This window comes from Chiloscyllium plagiosum, chromosome 16 (genome assembly GCF_004010195.1).
Source record: "Chiloscyllium plagiosum isolate BGI_BamShark_2017 chromosome 16, ASM401019v2, whole genome shotgun sequence".
NCBI lineage: Eukaryota > Metazoa > Chordata > Chondrichthyes > Orectolobiformes > Hemiscylliidae > Chiloscyllium > Chiloscyllium plagiosum.
In genome coordinates this window covers 40,245,879-40,268,442 of record NC_057725.1, presented here as the reverse complement: position 1 = coordinate 40,268,442, position 22,564 = coordinate 40,245,879, and the positions used below count along the sequence as shown (strand labels likewise).

Here is a 22,564-nt window from a genome sequence, read left to right as displayed (position 1 = left end):
CCTTCCATCGTGTTGGAGATCACGAGTGCATAAAGGTGGAAGAAACATGGCTGTGACCACACTCAGAGTGAAGTGGGTACATGACTCGACCATTGAGGGAGGGGGCAGCAGGACCTACTTACATTAGGCAGATATTTAAAGGGAAAGAACAATGCGGACAGCCCCATGCATTGTACAGGACACAAACCTACAGGCTCTCTAATCCTTGACTATCCAATTGCATATATGTGTTGCTCCTCCCTCTCTCAAACATTACTGACCAACGCATTCACTCCTGGACATAGAGGCTGTGAAAGAATAGTGATGTTGTAGAAGGAGGCCCAATGGTGTCAGTAGCATCCATCATCCTGTATACAACTCATTCCTATTTTATCCAGATATTGCAGCAGGCTCTTACCCCAGACGTCTATCCATGGAACATTGTGTGTGGCATAAAGTTATGCCTCATCTTGAAACAATTACATTTGGGCTACACGCAAAGAAACAAACAACCAGATGTAATGTGAAAACAGTGCAAATTATTTAAGAAGTGTCAAATAGTATACAGCGCACTGTTACCTGGGCTACCAAAGTGCCTCTATAAGTTGTCTTTGTTCTCTCCCACCAATATACCTTTGTGTAGTCCCTGATTTTACAGCTAGAGTAGAAGGACCCTGCTCGGCAATTGAGCCTGTTGGTCTTGGAGGTATGTTTGGAGACATGGGCAGCAAGGAAACGATGTCTAACAAATTGAAAATTAAAGATGGGAGTTGAACAAAATGTTGCAAGGCTGGATCAGTGCCTTGTGCTACCAGACCAAAGGTCGAGGCAGAATTAGAGAGGCCGGAGTTCTCGAACCCGTAAATGTGAGTGATTTGGGCCATGTTTAATATACCAATGATGATAGAAGATAGATCGGTACATTGATATGATGATTTTAAGATAGAGTCATAGAGGGATACAGCACAGAAACAGATCCTTCTATCCAACTTGTTCATTCTGACCAGTTGCTCAAACTAAACTAGTCCCACTTGCCTGCATTTGGCCCATATCCCTCTAAACCTTTCCTATTCACGTACCTGTCAAAATGTCTTTTAACTGTACCTGCATAAACCACTTCCTCTGGCAGTTCATTCCACGTTCAAACTATCCTAAGAAAAAGTTGCCCCTCGGATCCTTTTTAAATCTTACTCCTCTCGCCTTACAAATAATCCCCCTGGTTTTGAACTCATCTATCCTCGGGAAAAGATCTTGGCTTTTACTTTATCTATACCCCTCATGATTTTATAAATGTCTATAAGGTAACCCTCAACTTTCTTCCCTCCAGTGAAAATGTCCTAGCCCATCCTGATAATTCAAACCCTCCAGTCCTGGTGAATCTTACCTAAACCCTCTCCAGTTTAATAATCTCGACGACTAATCCGATACTGTGAGCTGAGGAATATCATTCACCTTTAATCAATGACCTACTTGCTGGACTAACTGGAGGTCAATTTCTCAGTAAAGTTCACTTTAGTCGAGGCCATCTCTAGATTAATGTAGATCCTGAATCTCCAAAGTACTTGACAATTATAACACAAAGGACTATTTAAATACAAGCAATTTCCATTTTGCATCACATCTGCATCTGTGTAATTCCAGCATGCCATGGATCAGATTTTAAGGGGAATTGGAAGGAGTCCATTGTTACCAAGTTGATATTTGAGTCATGGGGAGAAATGCTGAACAGCATCTCCAAAATTTAGGTGCTGCTCTGCAGAAACTTGAAGATTATAGCCTCAGTGTGAGGAAAGACAAATGTGATTTTCTAAATCTTCGGTTGAATATTTATGCCATGTCATTGCTTGCTGAGGAACTACACAAGGCACCTTCAAAAGTAAAACCCAGCAATCAGCCATGTGAAAAACAACAAAATGGCAAGACATGACCCCAAGAAGCATTGCCTCAAGATGAGCTTTTCTGTGTATTTTTGTTCAGACCGACTGTGAAGAACATAAGAAGAAAAGCCCTGATAAACCTGCTAACTTTTCTGGAATTCTCCAAATGATGAAAAATAAAGGCTGGAAAAGAGAAGGCCAAATTTGAAGACTGAGCAAAGGTAAAGCATGTTATGACTGAGAAATGAAAAGTAACTTGACAGCTGAATGTAGCAAATAGGAGGAGGACCACAATGTGCCTAAAAGGCCTCAGCATTGACCAAAAATCAAGTCCGAGTTTATCTGTTGATGATGCAGCAAAGAAGCCTGGTGTGTTCTGACATATATGTAGTGAAGAAGCTGTTCGTTAACAAATCTGAAGGAGAAGTATGATAAGGATATTGCAGATTATCATGCCAAAGGTTAACCCTGTTACAAGTGTTGCAACCTTTCAATTGTGAAAGTTGTGCATATGATCCAAGGCAAAATGTAGTATGAGTTTTAAGCTCTACAGGTCTTGTTGTAATAATCATGCATTTTAAGTCTTCTATGCTGTAGAAAACGTCACTTAGTGTCTGCCCTAAGTATTAGATTGGCCGTGCAATATGTTTTCGATTTCATTCAGAATGAGTAAGAATGTAATAGCTATATGGCAGTGAACCCTGGTAGTGATCAGTTAATCTAGACATGTTGGATGAAAAAGGAGGTAAACGTCATTCGGTACTAACCTCCTCTACTGATATACATCTTGCTACAGCACTCCAACAAATATTGGCAGGCAGTAGCCAAATCCAAATGACCATGAAATGGTAAATGATTCCTTCCATTTCTGTGAACTGTTTCATAGATAATTGTAAGTATTGTAAACCTTTTCATTGCAGAAACCTCTGATGTAAAGGTGAAGAGATTATGTATATTTGTGTGTGTTGGACTGTCACTTTAGAAGTCTAATCACACGTCATAATGACTTCATTAATCAATCTGGAGGGAAACAACTCAGTTTAACCTTGCGACCAGCAAAATGAATACCTCATATAATAAAGTGAATACCTCATATAATAAAGGTCCCACTGTTGTTTGGCCTCATTGACTTCCTATCCTTCTTGAAATGTAAGAGACATGCAGTCTTGCTGAAACCTGCAGTGAGAGGAGATGTTGCAGCCAGTGGCTAGAAGGGATGTGTAGTGAATAGTCTTGACAATGGGATTAATGTGAGAGTTGCAATAGAAATGAAGAGTTGTACTAATTCATTTGTTGGGACACTGATGTCTCAGCATCCCCATAGGAGCAATCCTAGTCCTCATAGCAGGTGAGGAGACAAGTCTCTGGCACCTCCCACCCACGAAGGCTCTCTCTGTCCTGTTATGGGCTGCCTTCTCTTGCAATGAGAGAAAGGAAGGAATTGAGTGAGGCGAATTTGTGTGACATGCCTGTTGTGCTGGTGCAGGTGGGTGAAAGATGATGAGATGGCCTGAAGTGAGTGATTGGGCAGAACGGAGAAGCTCTGCATGGTTAAGAGTGTGAGAAGTTGGGTTGGGGTGTGAGAAGGTACGGGAAAATATTCCTGACAATAGTGAGAGTGGGAGAGCATAAGCCTTTGTTGGTGCAGTAGCAAGAATAGAGTGAATGTGAGGTCACGGAGAACAGAGTGCAGCATTGATCCTGGGGGACTGAAATAGGTTATTTACCTTTGTATGGCACTGCCTGCTTTCCTCTGGACTGTGGGTGTGGCACTGACCCACATGGCAATCTCAAATCAGGTTGACAGGCTCTGGTATGGTAGCCTTCTCTGTAAAGAGGACTCCCCTCCTTTACACCACCTCCTTGCATAGGTCCTATAGGTTCCTGGCAGAGAATTGTGGTGCCATCTTTCCGTTCCCCAACATCTTCCGAAAATGTTCTTGACTGAGTGGAGCAAGCTTTGGAGTCAGTGCTTGGAGTCAGCCAGGTGCATTAAAGGCACAGATGCAGATACAAGGGTCACTGGTCTTCAGTGAACATCTGCTGAGCAACCTGTTGTTCAGGGAATGGCATGTAGTTAAATGGAGCTGGAATCAGACAAGATGGAAGTCATAGGGTTGGATTAGGTAGTTAATGAGATTGCTTGGTAATGTACAACAAGAAAACGCATTGGGCCTTGCTGTGATAAATCCTCCAAAAACTGAAAAACAAATCAAAGTACCTAATCAAAGTAAAATAAGTTTCAGCCCTTTGTTGCTAAAGTATCCTGTACCTTTTACTCAGCAAAACAAATCAATATTTGTATAATATTACTTCATAAGAATAAAGTTTATCAAATATCTTTTAATGATAAAGATGGAAAGACTGAAAGATCTAAAGATCTGTCCTTGTGGAATGTGGTTAATCCCAATGCCTCTTGAAGTAGCAATGCATTGCATGTTAATAATAATGGCTTAATGGATGAATATGACAACCACAGACAGCATGGCCACTGCCTTCAGTTTGGGTTCCAATTGTATCTGAAGCTGGTCTCATAACTCTGGATATCCAATGGAGGTTTGGAAAAATGCAGGCGAATGCCCTCAAGTGGGTGAAAGTAGAATTAGTATTTCCTTTGGTTCAGAAGTCAGTGGTCAGAGATCAAGAATTTATAATGTTCACCAAGGGTCTGGAGAAATTAGGAGAGATTTTTTAACCAGGAGCATTGTTACACCATGGGGAGATAGAGACCATTGATTTTACTTTAATGTTTTAAGGAAGACATGTGTGGTTTGTTTTGCATTGCTCTACCACAATGGCCCTGTTAGCTTATCTCTGTGTTGTGAGATTGTATCCAGTTGAGATTTCATTACCATGTACAAATTTATGTCAGTAGGTCCTGAGCTGGTGACTAAGTAGAGTTACGCAACCTAGATATAAAAGTTGAAACTCAGAATTGAAAAACCAGGCATGGTGTCTCAAATAATCCTGAACATAGAGCAGTCCAGTAATAAATTAGTGCTGTGATGAGATTGAAAATGACACTGAATCTGATTCAGAGTTTGAATTTCTGCCATTGGCAGCCTCTGACGTTGACATAACTTTCAGTGTCAATGATTCAAGTGGCAAGCCAAGGTTAAGTCGTACTAAAACTAACAAGAAAACATCCAATGTAAACCCAGATCACATTTTTACAGAAAACTGTAATACCTGCCTTATTAAAAGTAGTATTGGCTAACAAAGCAATAATCTGAGTAAGGGAGCATCCTGCAAAGAGTCGCAATTGCACAACTTGGCATTATGTTAGAGAAGGAGAAAGATCACATATAAACCAAGGTTTTAATTTAAGTAAAAGTGCCTTTAAAAGATTGGAATGCTATCTAAACATGTTGAACTGAATTGAGGTGTTAATGGAAAAAAGGCAAATATGGTGCTTTAAAGAAAATAAGCTGCACTTGCACTGTCACACAAATATGGTCAACATGAGAAGATAGAGTACAAAGGAAGTGGCATATAGAAAAAACAAGAAAGTAATGTTCCAGCAGGCCGAGGAGTATAAAAAATAATAAAGACTTCAAACCTTCTTCCACCTGCACTTAAGCTTGAGTGATAGGGGCAGTGGTGCCCATTTGGCTCCTCATGCCTGTCTCACTGTTCAATGAAGCAGCTCCACTTTCCAGCAACTCAGCAAAGCTGGCAGCACCTGTGGTATGCAGTCGAGAGCTAATTGTTCTGGGAGTCCTCAACATTGACTTCAGGACCCATGAAGTCTATGTTCATGTTAAACATGGGCAAGGAAACCTGCTGATTACCACATCCCTTGGCTGATGAATCAGTACTCCTCCATGTTGAACAATGCTTGGAGGAAGCACTGAGGGTGGCAAAGGTGCAAACTGGGCTCTGGGTGGGGGATTCCAATGTCCACCAGCAACACTGGCTCAGCAGCAGTACCACTGACCAAGCCAGTCAGGTACTAAAGAAATAGCTGTGAGATTGGGTCTGCAGCAGGTGATGAGGGAACCAACAAGGAAAAACATGCTTGACCTCATTCTTATCAATTTACCAGATGCAGATGCATTTGTCCATAACAGTATTGGTAAGCATGACCACCACAAAACCTCACAGAGACAAAGTCCCACCTTCACATTTATAATGCCTTCTCATGTTGTTTGTGATGTTATCTCTGTGCTAAATGAAACCAACTTCAAACCAATCTAGCAATTCTAGATTGGGCACCTTTGTGGAGCTGTGGGCCATCACCATTAACAGAATTGTACTCCAACATAATCTGTAACCTCATGGCCCGCATATCCCCATCTCAACCATTACCATCAAGCCAGGGGATTGACCCGGGTTCAATGGAGAACGCAGGAGGGCATCCTAGGAGCAGCACCAGACATACTTAAAAATGAGGTGTCAACCTTGTGAAGCTACCAAACCTGATTCCTTGTGTGCCAAACAGCATGAGTTGCAAGTGACACAGAGCTAAATTAAGATTTAGACCATCGAGTCTAGAGGACTTGTTGACTCTTATCCTATTAACTTATGCGGCATTTTTTCTAAAATAGTATTAGTAAAGACCATAAGACTTTAAGACATAGGAGCAGAATTAGTCCAGTTAGCATATTGAGCCTGCTCTGCCATTCAGAGAGATCATGGCCGATCTGATCATCCTCAACACCACTTTCCTACTAATCCCTGAAACCTCGATTCCCTTGAATGATTAGAACTCTAACTATCTCAGCCTTGAATATACTTAGCCGAGCCTCTTCAGCCCAGTGAAGTAAAGAATTCCGTAGATTCACTATCCTCAAAGAAAAATCATCCCTCTTCTGCCTTAAATGAACAACCCCCTAATCTGAGATAATGCCCTCTAGTGTTAGATTTTCTAATAAGGGGAAACAATCATTTTATACCTGCGTTGTCAAGCCCCTGAAGAATCTTATATGTTTCAATAAGGTCTCCTCTCATGTTCCTCAATTCCAATGAATATAAATCCAACCTACTCACTCTCTCCTCATTAGAAAATCCTTGCATATCCAGAATCAACTTAGTGAACCTGACTGTCTTCAATGCCAATATATCTGTCCTTAGAAAGGGAATCAAAACTGTTCACAATATTTCTGATGTGTTCTGATGAGTACCATGTGGAGTTTTATCAAGCCCCTCTCTATTTTCTACCCCATTCTCTTCAAAATAAAGACAAACAATCCATTTGTCTTCCCTATTGCCTGCTGAGCATTTTGTGATTCATGCACTAGGACCCCCAAATTCCTCTGTGCCATAGCTTTCTACAGCCTAAGCTATTAAACTAATTTTTAACTTTTCTATTCTTCCTGCCAAAATGTATAACTTCATAATTTCCCACATTATATATACATTCCATTTACTAAGTTTTTGCCCACTGACTTAAACCATCTACATCCCTCAGACTCTGGGTCATCCTCACTATTTGTCTTCTCATCTGATTTTCTGTCATCTGTAAACTTGGGGATAGTGTGTTCATTTCTATCATCCAAGTTATTAAAATGTATTTTAAATAATTGAGACTAAGCACTGATTTCTCTGGCAATCTACTAGTTACAGGCTGGCTTCTGAAAATGTTCCCTTCATCCCAACTCTCTGTCTTCTATTAGTTAGCTAATCACAATCTATGCTAATAGACCATCCACAACACCATGGGCTCTTACCTGATCCAGATGTCTTATCAAATACATTTTGTAAATCCAAATTTATTACAATGTCTGGTTCCCCTTTATCTAACCTGTTTGGTACATTCTTGAAGAGCTGTAATAATTTTTTTTCGTTATGATTTCCCCTTCACGAAGTCATGCTGACACGATTTGATTACATCATGTATTTCTAAAAGCTTTGCTAGCATATCTTGTATAATAGAACATTTTCCCAACGACATAAGCTGACTGGCTTGTAGTTCCATGTTTTAGTTTCCTCACTCCCACGCTTTGCCGTTATTTTGCAAATGTTGTTATGTATTTCATTGTGAAGAGAGAGCAAGTATTTTAAAATCTCAATTTTTTTTATTCACACTACAGTTTTTTTCTTTCTCTACCTCAATGGGGCACTGGTTTATTTTCATCCTTCTCTTGAATTGCAGACTGTTAGGGATAATGCTGTGGAACCTTCTTAATGTGTCAAGCATTACTTGTTTTCTAATTTAATTGTCTACCCCCCCCGCAGGTAATACAGTACGCTGTTCTCATCAACAGATATACAGCCACAAGTAACCATGCTATGTCAATACAGCAACAACTTTGTTTTATATAACATCTCAATGAATAAAACTTTGCAATGTACTTTACAAGGTTGTTCATCCAAATTTGACATTGAGCTACAGGACTTATCAGGAAACATGGTCAAATGTTTGATAAAAGTGCTAGTTTTTTCAAGGAGCACCCTAATAGAGGAGAGTGTGATGGATAGATTTAGGGTTGGAATTCCAGAATTTAGATCCAAGGCATCTGTTGAGTCATCAATAGTGATGCAATTAAAAGTGGGGAGGCAGACTTATCAGAGACAAGATTAGAGTGGTGCTGGAAAAGCACAGCAGGTCAAGCAGCATCTGAGGAGCAGGATGCTGCCTGACCTGCTATGCTTTTCTAGCATCACTCTAATCTTGACTCTGATCTCCAGAATCTGCAGTCCTCACTTTCACCTTCGCAGAGTTATCAGAAGACTTAGGGCAAAGAGATAAAAGAGCTGGGCAGCATTGGGACATTGAAGGGATTTGACATAAGGATGAGAATTTTAAAACTGATGTTTGCTGGATTGGGAACTAATGTAGGATTATAAGCAAAAGAGTGATGGATGAATGGGCCTAAGATACATGGAGAATTGTATTGGATAATGGCAAGTTCTTGTAGATTGGACAAATGGGGATGATCGTGAAATATTGGAATAGTGAGGTCACAAGCTAACAAGATATAAATGAAGGTTTCAATAATATATGAGCAAATGCAGGGTCAGTGTAGTGGAAGTGGATGCAGGTGCAAGGACAGAAGTTACGGACCCCAGTGCTACTCCTGGTTCAATGCCCCAACCTTTGTCCTGGTCCCATTCTTGGCCTCCTGTCCGAATACAACAGGCCCCAGAGTCCTGGACCTTGATTATGAACCCTGATGTACCCTCTGTGCCAGACCTCGAGTGCAAATAAGTTTGTCTCGGTGATGCAGCAGACAGGTAGAGATTGGAATTTCATTTCTGGGATGGAGAGGTTGGCTTAAGAGCTGCAAAATAGGTTACTCCTTTATTCATTAGAATTCAGAAGAATGAGGGGTGATTTTATTGGAATGCACAAGATTCTTAGAGGACTTGACAAGGTAAAAGTTGAGAGGATGTTTCCACTAGTGAGAGAATCTCAAATAGGGAACATAGTTACAGAATAAGGGGTCACTCATTTAAAACTGAGATGTGAAAAAATATCATCTCCCAGAGGGGAGTGATGTCTGGAAATCTCTACTCCAGAGAGTTGTGAGGGCTAGATCACACAGTATTTAAAGAGTTGGTAGACAGATATTTGAACTATCAGGGACTTGGTAGCTATCTTGCGCTGGCATGAAAGAGTTGAAGCCTTGGGCAGATCAGCTATAATCTTGAATGGTAGGGTAGCTTGAAGGACCAAATGGCCTACTCCTGCTCCTTTTCCTTATGTTCTTCTGAAGGTCAAGCACAATATCAAGGATGTAGACAGCCCAAATCAACACGATCCAGTTGCTAGAGAAAGAAATGAAATCTATGACCTTGATATGTGGACCTTTGTGATAACATTGGCTTCCTAATATTTACTTGGAGGAAATTTCTTTCAATCAGTACTAGATGTCAAAGAAGCAATGTGACAAATCAGATTCAGTGGAGATTTCAAGAGTGGTGAGATAGAGCTGAGTATTATCAATGCATAACCTTGCATTATTTTCCAATAATATCACCATGGGGAAGTATATAGGCTTTGTCAGATACCAGCAGCATCAATATATTCACTCAGAAAAAAATTAGTTGGTCCCATGAAGCACCAAAACAATCAGAGGAGCAAGTACAAGTTTAATTCCAGAAGTAAGCAATTAGGAAGGCAAATGCCATGTTGGCCTCTATTGCAAAGGAATTTGAGCACAAGAATAAAGAAATAATGTGCAACTTTGGTCTCTGTATTTAAGGAAAGCTTTATTTGCACCGGAGGCAATTCAGCAGATTCATTAAGTTGGTTCCTGCTATGAAGAGTTTGACCTTTGATAAGTAACTGAGTACATGTGTCTGTATTCTCAGGAGTTTAGCAAAATGAGAGGTGATATCATTGAAGCGCACAAGATTCGGAAGGTTTTTAGCAGTTGAAATATCGAAGATGTGTCCTGGACTGCAGAATCTAGAACATGAGGGCAAAGTCTGAGAAAATAAGAACCAAGCAAAAGAGAAATTTCTTCATCCAAATATTTGTAAATCTTTGGAATTCTCTATTCCAGATGTTCTGGTTGTTGTCTTGTTCAATATATTTAAGACCAAGAGTCTTAAGTATATTCAACAAGACAACAACCAAAACATCTGGAATAGAGAATTCCAAAGATTGATAAATATTTGGATGAAGAAATTTCTCTTTTTCTAAAAGATTTGATTTAAAAAATGTGAGAACGTATTCCCACTATGTAAGTATTTCGGTCTTCAGAATTTGGGATAACCTCAGTGCTAAACTGATGATACCTTGCCACACATCAGTGTTGGGAACAAATCTGCAGAAATGCCAAGTTTATAGTCATTTTTTGACTCATTTCCTATACATTATTCCCAAGAGTTTCCTTCCTTGAAGCCTGATCCTTGCTCACTTCTGTGTTGGCGTAACAGAAGAGTGTGGAAAATGGAGGTACAAAAAAAGAAAGTATTTATACTGTGAACCAAAGTCTCACCATCAAATTTCAAGAAAGGAAACAAGGAGTACCTTGTATTTGCTTATCCGATTTATTTAACCTTCTTGCTTAATATTTCACAAGTGTTAGCATTCTATTTGTTATTTTTTATTACCAAATCTCCAAATATTGACTTAATTATTTACACACATGAATTGTTTTTAGGAATGGAATGTTAAATGAACCTTACCTTCCAGTGACCTGCTGTTTTATCAGACCCATATTGATCAAAATTTGGCAAATACTTGTGTTTTTTCTTGGTCTGAGATGAAAGAACAGAAAGATCATTTCAGATTGAGTGTGTTGACAGGAAAACCTTCCCTAGTACAACAACTAACACATTCCCCAGTTTTATGTTTCAGCAGTAGTATAGATGAGTTACTGCCAACTAATGATTACCATTATAGATTTGGGACTAATTAGAAATGAAAATCTAATCTCAAGTTAATTGCTAGTGTTCATATTCAACCACCACAAGGCTGAAATATCTTGAAAGATTGTAAGGACTATTTAATTCATGGTTCATGTTAATACTTCTGAGGTAATGCTAAATTTTTGGAAGATTATTTTTGTAATGATAAGGTGATTAAAATGCTGTGATTGCCAGAGTACATAAAAATATGGCAGTTCAGAAAGTTACCCATGTTTGTATAATAGGGCCATAATAGAAGAGAGCAAGTTATAAAACAGTAGGTGGTCTTACATAACTAAAGATTTTGACATGATGTTTGCTCCACTTGCAAGCTGTTCAGGGAGATGTTTTTGTTTTGGGAGGTGGAGCTAATTGAGTTTTAAAATATTCAGTAAAATAGATTTCATCATCAAATTTAAAAAATTATAAACAAGGACTAATTAATCTAAAAGTCAGTTTGAATATTGCCTGGAGCAGGCAATATTTTCTTGTATTCATTCACAGACATTTATTGTCCTTCGCTAATTACCCAGAAGGCAGTTTAAGAGTCAGTCACATTGCTCTGGTTCTGGAGTCATATGTAGGTCAGACCAGGTAAGGATGGCAGTTTCCTTCCCTGAAGTTAAAGATGGTGTATCCAAATACTTGCAGCATTTCTCACAATATAGATGAATTGCACAGGTAGAAATAAGTATATACACGATCTGATCTGACTAAAGCAGGATCTCAAATACTGAAGGGTATTAACATTTCAAATGTTACAAAGAAGCTACAAAAAAGTAATGGGGTCACTCCATTAAGGATGTCATTAATACAGTACTTAGGGGTTACCTTAGCCCAAAGAGGAAAATGTAGAATCAGTTTGGGTCGAGATCAGAAATAGTAAAGGTACGAGGCCATTCATGAATTTAGGAGGGAGCATATAGGAAGAGATTAACGGGCGTGTAAGAAAAAAGTAGTTTTTTTCATTCATTCATGTGACATGGGCCAGCATTTATTGTCCATCCTTATATGCCCTTGAAAAGGTGGTAGTGAGCTGCCCTCTTGAACTTTGATGTCCACCTGCTGGGGTTGACCTACAATGCCATGAGGGAGGGAATTCCAGGATTTTGAGCCAGCAACAGTAAAAGGATGGTGATATATTTCCAAAGCAGGATGGTGAGTGGCTTGAAGGAAACATATAGATGGTGGTATTCCTATGTATCTGTTGCCCTTGTCCATCTAGATACAAGGAGTCGTGGGTTTGGCAGGTACCGTCTTTGGTGAATTTCTGCAGTGCATCCTGTAGATAGACCACAGAGCTGCTATGGAGCACTGGTGGTGAAGGGAGTGGATGATTGAAGACGTGGTGTAAATCAAACAGGCTGCTTTGTCCTGGATGGTGTCAAGTTTCTTGAATGTTGTTGGAGCTCCACTTATCCAGGTAAGTGAGAATATTTCATCAGACACCAGATTTGGGCCTTTTAGATTATGTATAGGCTTTGGAGAGTCAGGTGGTGAGTTACTCACTGCAGTATTCCTAGCCTCTGACCTGCTTTTGTAGCCACTGTGTTTATGTGGTGAGCCCAGCTGAGTTTCTGGTCAATGGTAACCCTAAAGATATTGATATTCAATTATTCAACAATGGTAACACCACGAAATGTTAAGGGTGATGGTTACATTGTCTCTTATTGGTGATGGTCATAGCCTGGCATGAACATTACTTGCACTTGTCAGCCCAAGCCTGGATATTGTCCAGATCTTGTTGCATTTGAACATAAACTCCTTCAATATCTGAGGAGTTGCAAATGGTGCTGAACATTGTTTGCTAATAATTGCAAATTCACACTTCTGATCTTATTGATGGGTGGATGAAACAGCTGAAGATAGTTGAGGTTAGGACACTACTCTGAAGAACTCCTGCAGGGATGTTCTGGAGCTGAGGTGACTGACCTCCAACAAGCATGACCATCTTCCTGTGTGCCAGGTATGACTCCAACTATGAAGAGTTTGCTCCCTGATAGCCATTGATTCCAGTTTTGCTAGGGCTCCATGATGCCAGAATGTAGCCTTGATGTCAAGTGTTGTCACTCTTACCTCACCTGTGGAATTCAGCTCTTCTGCCCATGTTTGAACCAAGGCTATAATGTGGTCAGGCATTGAATTGCTCTGGCAGACCCCAAACTGGGCGTCACTGAGCAGGTTATTGCTGAGCACTGTTGATGATACCTTTCATCATTTTACTGATGATCAAGAGTAGACTGACAAGGTGGTAATTGGCTGGGCTGTATTTATCCTGCTTTTTGTATACAGGACATATCTGGGCAATGTTCCACATTGTCAGGTAGATGCCAATGTTGTAGCTGTACAAGAACAGCTTGGCTAGGGGAGCAGCAAGTTCTTCAGTACTATTGCTGGAATGTTGTCAGTGCCCTTGGCCTTTTCGGTATCCAGTGTCTCCAACTGTTTCTTCACATCATGTTGAATGAATCAATTGCCTGAAGGCTAGTATCTGTGATGCTGGGGACCACTGGGGGAGGCCAAGATGGATCATCCACTCGACACTGTGGCTGAGGATTGTAACAACTGATTCAGCCTTACCTTTTGCACTGATGTGTCAGGCCCTTCCATTATTGAGGATGGGGATATTTGTGCATCTCCTCCTTCAGTAAGTTATTTAATTGCCCACTGCCACTCACGGCTAGATGTGACAGGACTACAGAGCTTAGATCTGATCCATTGGGATCATTTACCTCTGTCTACGACTTGCTGCTTATGTTGTTAGCATGCGAGTAGTCCTGTCTGATTTCTTCACCAGGTTGACACCACATTTTAGGCATACCTAGTGCTGCTGCTGAGCCATTGTTGATAGTGGACATTGAATTATCCCATCCAGAGCTCATTTTGCACCCATGCCATCATCAGTGCTTCCTCCAAGTGTTGCTCAACATGGAGGTGTACTGATTTATCAGCTGAAAGAGGATGGTCCATGGTAATCATCAGGAGGTTTCCTTACCCATGTTTAACTTGAACGTTATGGGGTCCAGAGTCAATGTTGACCACTCCAAGGGTAGCTGCCTCCTGACTGGAAAGCATTGTACCATCACCTCTGCTGGGTCTGTCTTGCCAGTGGGACAGGACATGCTGACTAGGAAGTCAGTGATAGCATAAAAACAAAAGAGCAAGCTTATAGTGTGGTGAAGGGAAGTGGGAAACCAGAACATTGGGAAGTTTACAAAGACCAACAGAGGGCAAGAAAAAAGAAATAAGGAGAGAGAAGATTAAATAGGAGGGTAAGCTAGCCAGTAATATAAAGGAAGACTGTAAGAGTTTCTTTAGATATATAAAGGGCAAAAGAGAGGCAAAAGTGGACATTGGGCCACTGGAACATGATGCTGGAGAGATAGTAGTGAGGAACAAGGAAATGGCTGAGGAACTGAATAATTACTTTGTCAATCTTCACAGTGGAAGACTGTGGAAGAGTAATATCCCACACATTTGAGAGTTAGGGGGCAGAGCTGAGTATGGTGACCATCACCAAGGAGAAGGTGCTAGAAAAACTGAATGGCCTGAAGTTGGATAAATAACCTGGACCAGATGGACTATACCCGAGAGTTCTAAGGGAGATAGCCAAAGAGATAGTGAAGGCGTTAGTGGTAATCTTTCAGGAATCACTAGAATCAGGGCAGGTCCCAGAAGACTGGAACATCGCTAACATGACACTCTGTTTAAAAAGGGAGTAAGGCAAAAGACAGAAAATTACAGCCTGATTAGCCTAACCTCAGTCATGGGTAAGATCCTAGAATCCATTGTGAAGGATGAGATTTCAGGACACTTGGAAGTGTATGGTAAAATAGGGCAAAGTCAGCATGGTTTCATCAAGGGGATGTCATGCCTGAAAACTCTGCTAGAATTCTTTGAGGAAGTAATGAACAGGTTAGACGAAGGAGAGCCAATGGATGTTATCTACCTTTGACAAGATGCTGCACAGGAGGCTACTGAGTAAGTTAAGAACCTATGGTGTCAGAGGCAAGGTGCTAGCATGGATAGAAGCATTGGCTGTCTGGCAGAAAGCAGAGATTGGGAATAAAAGAGTTCTTCTCAGGATGGCAGCCAATGACAAGTGTTGTTCCACAAGGCTCAGTGTTGGGACCACAACTTTTCACTTTATACATTAACGATCCAGATGAAGGAACTGCGGGCATTCTGGCTAAGTTTGCAGCTGATACAAAGATAGGTAGAGGGATAGGTAGCATTGAGGAGGCAGGTAGGCTTCAGAACGATTTGGACAGATTAGGAGAGTGGGCAAATAAGTGGCAGATGGTGTACAACATGGGAACGTGTGAGGTCATGCACTTTGGTAGGAAGAATAGAGGCATGAACTATTTTCTAAATTGGGAGAAAATTCAGCAGTCTGAAGTGCAACGAGACACAGGAGTTCTAGTCCAGGATTCTGTCAATGTAAACTTGCAGGTTGAGTCAGTAGTTAGGAAGGCAAATGCAATGATGGCATTTATTTTGAGAGGACTTGAATATAAAAGCAGGGATGTACTTCTGAGGCTAAATAAGGCTCTGGTCAGACCACATTTGGAGTATTGTGCACAGTTTTGGGCCCCATATCTCAGGAAGGATGTACTGGCCCTGGAGTGTGTTCAGCAGAGGTTCACAAGAATGGCCCCAGGAATTAAATGCTTAACAAATGTGGAACATTTGAGGACTCTGGGGTTTATATTCGATGGAGTTTAGAAGGATGAGGGGGGATCAGAATACTGAATGGCCTGGACAGAGAAGATGTAGGGAAGATGTTTCCATGGGTAGGTGTGACTAGGAACTGAGGGCACAGCATTAGAGTAAAGGAAATATGTTTTAGAATGGAGATAAGGAGAAATGTCTTCAAGCAGAGAGTGGTGAATCTATGGAATTCATTGCCACAGAACGCTGGTGAGGCCAGGTCATTGAGTATGTTTAAAACTGAGATAGGTTCTTGAGTATCAAGGGGATCAAGGGTTATGGAGAAAAAGTGGTTGAGAAACTTATAGCCATGATTGAATGGTGGAGCTTGATAGGCTGAATGGCCTAATTTCTGCTCCTATGGTTTTATGAACATATCTAGGGATGGTGATGGTCTGGGATATTATCTGTAAGTTGTAATTCCATGCGTATGTCTACGTCAGGCTGTTGCTTGACTCATCTGTGATTCAGCTCTCCCAATTTTGGCACAAGCCCCAGTTGTTAACAAGGACAACTTTTCAGGGTCAACAGTTGTCTTTTCCAATGCCTAAGTTGATCCCAGGTGGTGCATCTGGTTTCATTTCTTTCTTAGGACTTCGTAGTAATTGATACAACTGAGTGGCTTGCTAGGCTATTTCAGGGGGCAATTGAGAGTCAAGCACATTGTAGTAGGGCTGGAGTCAAATGTAGCCCAGACCAGATGAGGACGGCAGATTTTCTTCCCTGAAGGACATTAGCGAGACAAATATTTTATTTTTCCTAGAATGGTTTCACTGTCATTAATAGATCCTTAATTTTAGATTTTTAAAATTGTTTTCAAATTCCACTATCTGCCATGGTACGATTCAAAGCGGCGTCCCCAGAACATTAGCTGAGTTTCTGGATTAATAGTCCACCAATATTATCACTAGGCCATCACACTCTCCCCACACTCTCCCCAAATAATCATTACTGATTTCAATCTACATGTAAGCTGAATGAATAAGATTGGTAAAGGTAGCCCAGAAAATTAGTTCGTATCGTGCATTCAAAACAATCTCTTAGTGTAATACATTCTAGAGGCAGAGTGAGAGCAGGCTATTCTCAACCTGGTCATGAACAATGAGAAGGGTATAAACCCAGCTATTGTCCAACAGGTTTAATTGGAAGCACTAGCTTTCAGAGCGCCGCTCCTTCATCAGATCACCAACATCTCCGAATCAAGGGTATAATCAACTATCTTGCAAAGGAGCATCTCAGTATCAGTGATCATAACATGATCGAATTTTATATTCAGTTTCAAAAGGAGACGTGTATATCTTGAACAAGTTATTTTAAGCTTGAATAAAGGTAAATTATAAGAGTCTGAAGGCAAACTGAGAAACTAGATTAAAAGGTGGAACCGTAGTGATACAGATTTTCAAGGAGAATTTAATAACTATCATCAAAATGTTATCGAGTCAAAATGCACTCTCTTCTTAACAACACTGAGTTACCGACACTCCATGGACAGCAGTGGTTCAAAAAGGCAGTTCATCACCAATTTCTCAATGGCAGTTTGGAAATGCAGTAAATGTTGGCCAAACAAGCAACACCCAGATCCAATTCCAAATGAAAAACATTTATCCCAGTGAGAAACATCCTGTGAGGAGGAGTATCATCTGTAGCTAACTAAGGAAGTTAAGAATTACGCCAAATTGCAAAACACATTATACAAATTTGCAAAGGTTACTGGTAGGGCAGAAGACAGGTCAGATTTTAAGATCATGTAAAAACAATGACAAAAAGGACAACATGGAGTATGACTGAAAGCTAGCTAGTAATATAAAAATAAATAGTATGAGGTTTTAAAAGTATTTTTACAAGAATCAGAGGTGTTAAACATGTATTTTGTGTCTGTCTTTGCTATAGAAGACTTAGAAACCTTCTCAAAAAATACTTGAAGTGCACAAGGTGAATGAGAGGGAAAGCTATCAGACTTCAATGCTGAAACGTCCCCACGACCTGAAAGCCTTCATTGGAGGCTCTTAAAAGAAATGGCTGCAGACATAGTAGCTACAATTGTTATAATCTTCCAAATTTCCTTAGCTCTGTAAGGATTTCAGCAGATTGGAAATTAACCAATGTAATACAAAAAAGGGAGGGGGATAGAAAGCAGAAAAGTGTAGATCAGTTAGCCTTATATATGCCCTGGAAAAATTGCCTGTATCCATTACTGAGGAGTGCTGAAGAGGGATTTTAAACAGGAGACATGAGTGCTGTGTTCATCAGCACAAATCAATATTTATTTGGAGCTCAAGTGATGACTCCAAAATACTCCCCATCCCAAAAACATTACAGAATACATTCCACATTACAATGACGACACACAATATTGACGTCAGCACTTGCCACCTCCTCTCTGACAATTGTGCCGTTCTCCAGACATTTACCAACTGGATCATACTGAGTAGGTGCTGTTTGGTACCTCATAAAGCTGTGATTATTTATATCAGAATGACTAAAAAATGTTTTTTTTATAATATGTAATAGCAATTACTTAAACACCTTTAGTTATGGTGGGATCAGAATTTCCCTTCTACACTTTACTACAATAACAAGTTTTCTCTTTCCCATTAAGATTTCTATGAGGCACTTCATTATCTTTTCTGGTTGCCATGTGTATGAAGACCACGATTCTGACTGTGGAAACTTACAATTCCCTTCAACCATTTTACGTCAGCTAAAAAGCACAGACAGCCACTTTGTTACCTTCAGCCATGGGCAGCTTTGATAAGGACGTTATAACAGGATGTTCAGAAAATCATTATATGATCAGGCAACATGTCTTTGTGAAAGGGAAATAGTGCTTAACTAATTTATCAGCTTTTTTTGTGGAAGTAACATACTGCGTGCATAAAGAGGAACAGATGTGGTGCACTTGAATCTTCAAAAGGTATCACAAATGTTGCCACATGCAAGAGCACATGCTGTAGCAAATTGGCATGGAAAAAAGGATTGGTTAGCAAAAAAAAAGCAGAGACTAAGTTTTTTTTGTCAGATTAGCAGGCTGTTATTTCTTGCATGTGCTCCTCAACACAGAATTATTTCTCTCATACTGGATTAGTAACTAATGTAAGATCAATTTACATGAAAATCTCAAATTATTTCACTTAAAAGACAAATTAATAACTCGCAGTTATAGAACAAGTATATGTACACATTCTTATTCTGGCATTCTGCTGCTTGGATTCCTCATGGTTTCTGGTTATGTGGTGTCATTCACATACTCTGTTCTTAAAGCAATAAAACAATACCCCCTTTTAACCAGGATAAACTTACATTCACCAAGTGAAGTTATGTGAACATCAGGTATTTGCAAAACTATTTACACAAAGTAGAATTGAAAGATTTACGAGTTTACGATTCTAAGAGTGAAATGTATATGTGGTTTGACAATGCTGTGGATCTCGTGATTGTACAACCTTTCACAGATCTAGACTGAGACTTTTTTATTTTTGACTTTTATGCATGTTGGTTTCTTTCATGTTGTTCAAGTTTTGGTTTTGTTGTGTTAGTCTCTCATATCTTCGTTATCCGAGCGTATCCATGTCTGCGTTCTATGCATTCTTGGAGCACTCTACAGTTCCCTGAATTGGCTTCTGTTCCTCCTCAAATTGCTGTATTAGCTGTTGTGACTTTATAAAATTTAGGCTCACTGCACCCTTTGGATACTTCTGCAGGTAACCAATTCTTTCAGTAGGTGAATGACCCTGACCTTCTCTCCTACCTGTGGGTTGGGTAGCTCCACATCTGCATGTCAGTTATGTGCCTCTTCACTCTTCCTTGCCTTTCAAACAAACAGTTTGCCCTGTATTTCTGAGAGCGTGGGCAGGTGATGCTTGTTAGGTTTGTCCTACCTAACTTGCCTTCCAGGCATATACACTGCTGGATATGGCAAGTCCATATCCAAAGATGTAGCACATGGTTGTAGCAGAGCAATACAATAAGCATTGGCTATTGTATTTGATAATCCCATAAGGATCATCATTCCTGATGAAGGGCTCCAGCCCAAAACGTCGATTCTGCTGCTCCACAGATGCTGCCTGACCTGCTGTTCTTTTCCAGCAACACACTCTCGACTCTGATCTCCAGCTTCTGCAGACCTCATTGTCTCCCATTACAATAATCATGTTTTGTCTCCCAGAATTTCATAATAAGTACTTTAACTTTGCAAAGCATTTGTTAAGCAGGACCATTGGTTTTGGGGACAAGGTAGTAAGGCTGTCACGGTGAATAAATCTGTTGCAATTTTGGACCAAGAGACTGATGGAATCTCAAAAAGCGTAGAGGTTGTGATTGGTGACGCTAGCATGTTTTGCACATCCTAATTGTTTTCTTAATGTCACATTGATGTCATCTCCTAGTGATTAGCTAACATCCCAAACATCCCAACTGATATTTAAGTATTCTCAAAAGGATAATAAAATCCTTTAACAACAAAAACCAAGTATTACTCCAAAACTGTTGATAACTGAAGCAAGTTACATAAAGTTAATTTTGAAAGATCTAGTTTCTTCTGTTCAAGAAATCAATTCCTCTCTCAGTTACAAAAATAACCAATTTAAGACATATCTGTATCTTTGCATAAAATCTGCATCCACTTCAAATGCATCTTCCCATTCTTTATGGGATTATCAAATCATAAACTGTCTCTCTTCACTACAATGTTTTTATTAACTTTGGCCACAAAACCAATCATAAATCTTTATTTAACCTGGGTGATATAGTTATTCTTCCATACAAATATTTTGTCAAAATTAGCCACAATTAAACCCCATAGTATAAATTAATTACCCATTTGCATAAACAAAATTATTATTTCTTGAAAATTAATTTAATCCTATAGCTCTCTTAACAATGCTGTTTTTCGTAAATGCTGAAAATGTGTTGCTGGAAAAGCGCAGCAGGTCAGGCAGTATCCAAGGAGCAGGAGAATCGACGTTTTGGGCATGAGCCCTTCTTCAGGAAAATGTTTTTGGTAAACATTTGCTAGATATGACACTAGGCAACTAAAACATGAGAGACATCTTGTGGAGTAGACTTATGTTGTATATCTTCAACATTTTCTGGGTCAGGACAGATCCAATAACCTGAATAGATTAAGCCAAAAAGGTTAATCTGACCTACAATCACCTGGCACTTCTTGCTGTTGAAGATGCACATTTAGAACAAGCTGCTGTCAGCAGGGACTGTAGTTCAGTTCTGCTCTTCTTCGGTTTTGCCCACCACCCCATTATCATCAGCAACACATACATATCAGAAATACTTTCCACAATTGTAGCTTACGCTGCTGGATCCTGACTGACAAATAAACTGAAAGTTAATCTCTTGACACAATATCTTCCAAATGGTGCTCTGAAAATAGTGGTCTCTTGAGATTCCTTTGCTGAGTGAACTAACCAATATCAGTGCTGGGTACCCAGCTTAGAAAATAATTTAGCTCCTCAGATTTAGGGATTCAAAGTTTTTAATATTAGAATTTTTAGAAAACATCTGTTAGGGAAAAGTTCAGATGTTCATCATGACAATGCCATCTTTCTTTTGCATACTCATAATAGAAGTGTACCAGTCTGTGACTTGACAGATACTACCATTATGTTTCAAATCATCCAGCTCACTCTTAAGCCTGTCATGCCCATATGAGCACTGCACATTTTTTGGGAGGGTCAATGAATGGAATTGCATCATTTCAGATGCAATACAACATCAATTTTGAAGTTTCTTATTGTAACAAATCTGGCTAGGTACATTTTCTGTGTAAGCCCTAGACTAACCAAATGTGAATATTTTTGGCTGCTTCTACTGTAGTTGGTGACTTTGTAAATGGTCACAGTGTTGGCTTCTATACATGCTGGTAGATCTGCTGTTGCTGCTCCACCAGATAAGATTTGTGCAATTTCCCTGCAGAGTTGCCATAACTGCATTTCATCATCAATGTACTATTGCAAGGGATGGGCTTTGCTACTGTAAGTTGTAACATTGACTTCCAACAATCCTAATAAAAATCGTTCAGAATTGTGACTAGTCGGATGGTCATACTAGCTTCCTGGTCACTTGATCTTGAGCATGTTTATCAATTTTCTTCAGGGATTTGATATTAACAATGGAAAAAGTTTCTAAATTATTTGTGAGAGTGGCAGTGATGTGGATGAAGTCAATGTGGAAGCCCTGTTCACATTCTGGTCTTGACCCTGGTCTGTCTTGCTGATAACCTCATTAGCCTGTCTTGCAGCAGTGGCAGCAAGGATGTGCTCCTTGCAGTACTCCTCCAGCAATAAGAGGAGCTTCAAGATGGCAGCACCGGCAAAGCGACATCTTGGAGGAGGGCAACCAGAGCAGGACGCTTGGTGAGATGATTGCAACAGAGTCAGGAATTCCTGGTTACATTTGGCTTGGAGCTGGGACTCCTGATTATCAGCAAGGCAACAGAGACAGAGACTCCTGGTTGCAGGGTGAGTGTGGATTTAGCATGGGACTCAGCAGTGGCAATGTTGGCCCAGCAGCGAAGAGATGTTGCCTAAAGAGTGGCAGCTCCTACAATGGCGCGTCTAGCACAGAGACTGGTGACACAGGTGTCATGTTGCTGGTGAGCTGACTCAGGACTCATGGGGGAGGGAGCAGAATGAAGGTAGACTCTCTCTCAGCTTTTTACACTTTTTACACTTTTTACACTTTTT

General features: G+C 40.1%; 1 long non-coding RNA gene across 1 annotated transcript in view; it reads right to left on the bottom strand.

The window, feature by feature from the left end:
- LOC122557821 overlaps positions 1-22,564 on the bottom strand; it is a 136,982-nt gene that overhangs the window by 5,845 nt on the left and 108,573 nt on the right. The window contains exon 2 of the long non-coding RNA XR_006313947.1: positions 10,935-11,006. This is a non-coding gene — a long non-coding RNA (uncharacterized LOC122557821). The remainder of the gene's footprint in view (positions 1-10,934; positions 11,007-22,564) is intronic.